Source organism: Ammodytes marinus (assembly GCF_949987685.1).
Source record: "Ammodytes marinus genome assembly, chromosome: 16".
Classification (NCBI taxonomy): domain Eukaryota; kingdom Metazoa; phylum Chordata; class Actinopteri; order Uranoscopiformes; family Ammodytidae; genus Ammodytes; species Ammodytes marinus.
The window spans coordinates 11,720,052-11,723,214 of NC_137220.1; positions in this window are offsets into that span (position 1 = coordinate 11,720,052).

The window sequence follows — 3,163 nt, forward strand, 5'->3', positions numbered from 1 at the left end:
ATTGAGTTTGATATTCTCAAAATAAGGCCTTTAAAGTATTGAATTCCCTTACAAAGGCAAAACAAAATGTTTTTTATATTACAAGTACCTTAAAATGGATTTCCATTATATAATTTCGTTCTGTTGGTAATATGGCCACAGTGTTGGAATTCAATTTAATTTTAAGTGGCTTTAAAAAGGTATTAAAATGAGAGATCCTCGGGGGTACGCTGGCTAAGTAGACATGGCGCACCCAGACGGAATAGTCCCATCACCCTTCCCTTTGCGCTGACGTGACCCGGGATCGTGCATGGCCCTGGGGTGCTACGGACGGATGGCAGCTAGCAGTTCTTGTTGGTCTGAACACAAGGGCCCCGGAGCATTCTATACAATCTGTTGGTCCCTATGCTAAATATAGACCTGAGCAAAGAATCTGTCTCGGTGTAAGGGGCAGACTAGGGACACCCCCTTCTTTTCCTGCAAAGTCCGGCATTTTTCTTATCCTCACCAGTCAGTCACCTTTTCGTGCAATGAATGCGAGCCTCAGCTTTTTACCTCTCCCCCATCTTGTCTTGTCCACTCTGTACCTACACACCTCTCCGGCCCCGTCATGTGTCTGTGACTCAATCACACTTGTCTCTTCCTGCTAACATCACAGCTAGACATTTCCCCTCCACAACTATCTAGCCCAAAGTAAGGAAGCTACGGGCATCATGGGAAGTCCTGGTCAGGGAATTTTCAATTGACAGTCAGCTTGTAGCATTGCTGTGACCAGTTCTACAAAGATCTACAGGCTTGAATGAAGATGGTCAAGGTTGAGTCAGCCTCCCAACTATGGAATGACTCCAAAAAGTGTTTGTAGGTTAGGAATGACTTGAGGTAAAGAAAAGGAATATGTCGCTCAACTACCACAGTCAAAAGGCGATAGGTCGTTGGCTGGTTAGTGGGCATGCAAAACATAACAACATGCATAAAAAGGCGTAAGGTCATTAAAAAGAATTGTGGAATGACCACAATGAGATCCAAAACAAACAACAAAGAGACACAAATTACCACAAACGATGCATCTGCCTCAGAATGGGTGTCTTGCGCCTCTTTTAGGAGTGGTGGGGGGCCTTTCACACGTCTATGCCCAGGGGCCTGTTATCTCATAATCCATCCATGGCTGTAAAATATGTGCAGTTACAATTAGCAGCAGTTTGTTGATCTTGTTTCATTATCATCATCATTAGAATATTCATAGTTGGCATTCATTTATGACTCTAAATAAATAAATAATGGAACTATAAAAAATTAATGTGAGGATTTAAAGGTGCAATAAACAGTTTAAGGTTAGGGGGATTTGCAGAGCCAGTTAGTTTACAAACACATTTACTCAACATGTAATGCCAAGTATTTAATAACTATATCTTCATAAATCAAAACTAAATTATTTTGAGGAACCTGGAATCAAACGTAAGACTAGTCATATGTTTGTAAACAACACTTTGGGCCCTGCTGATGTTAACAACAACAGTGAATGTTCAGGTAGCTTTCTAACTAAGGGATCCAATTTTCCTGTGAGAAAAGTTTGTTTATTCCGGTATGAGAATATACCTTAGAAATGTTTAATTTCTATCACACATCCAAAGTTACATATTGCACCTTTAAATTTGTGCAATATGTACAGTATATGGTGTGACATTTCCCTCTTTATTGTCAAATGCTGCCTGTCTTTGAGAAACACAGGGGGGCGCCATCACTGCCCAGCACGTCAGTGGCAATTTCGACAAGGTCAGAGCAGAGAGCAGACTCCTAAAAAACACAAACCCAGCCACATGACTGTGACTCCTGCACCCTAGGGCTCCTGAAGGACCAACGATACTGAATCATTCTCTATAATCACAGATCAGAGGACCTGGAGGTCAGTGCAGCTCACAGACTGACTGAGGCTGCACATGCACAGGGGTTAAGGAATATTTATGTACCATCCCTCTTAGAACAATTGAGCTAAGAAACCTAAAGAAAATTACTCTTTTTCGATTTGCCAAATTATCCATATGTGGGCCCTTGCTTGAGGCCTTCCACAAAAGTGGATTGAGAGGAGGCGCGGGCCCCCACTCACTGAGCGTAAACGGTAAAGGACATTGAAATTATCAGAATCATTTCCACTCATTTCTGCACAGGAAGCCGTTTTGTCTGTATGGAATTACAGACATCATCCATTGTGGGATCCTATGGGCTTATTTCAATTCTTCTGAATATGGTTTAGTGGGAAACATTGTGACGTAGGTGTCAGGGGTCATCAAATTGTGCCACTTCGTTTTTTCCATCGAAAAGGCTAAACTCATTAAATCTGTACTTGAACCAAGATTAGTGAGCTCGCCAAGTGAAAACTAATGTCCCAGTACTTCATCTTTGGAGGCGCTACAGTCCAAACCAGAGTCAATCCTGTTCAGAAAAGGGAACGTTTGTTCTAGCTCTCCATTCACTGACACTTGATGCTTTTTTTCATTTGTCATTTAATTTTTTTGTACACTTTCTGTAGAAACTGTTTATAACTTAAAAGCTACAATAAAAATAAAATTGCCCAAACTTAGTATAAAAAAGCATCTTGACTGTTTTGTCATGAACATTTTTACTTTGTGGCGTGAAACAGCTCAACTATATTTTCATTAAGAAGCATTAGTCGCCTCAGACACATACAACAATAGTCCTACATTTTAAGCTATTCTATAGAAGTATAAAATATACACGATTATGCTACTCAGAAAATCATATTAAGTATTACAGGCCTATTCATTCCATGATTTACTATAGGCCTATTCTCACAAGCAGCAGGAACATAATGATAATTCCCGAGAGGCTGCCACTGTAAAAGCTACAAACACAAAGCGAAGGTTTTGTCTAAAATTAGCTTGATTGCCCTTTCTCTCGGACAGATGTTTGTGGACCCGAGATGTGTGACCTGCCGGGCGCGCGCACTGTCAATGACGAGTACGCGCAACATCCTTTTTTTTCTCTCCCGGTATACCGCTCCGCTGCAAAGACGGGTCGCCGAGCTTTCAGTCACACAATCCAGCTGTCACTCACTCAACCAGCAACACACCGCGGAAAGTCCCGGTCCAGATAAATACGAAGCGACGACACCACCGCTGTATGGAGGTGGACCTCCGGTGATTCAACAGATCAACAGAACAACTCC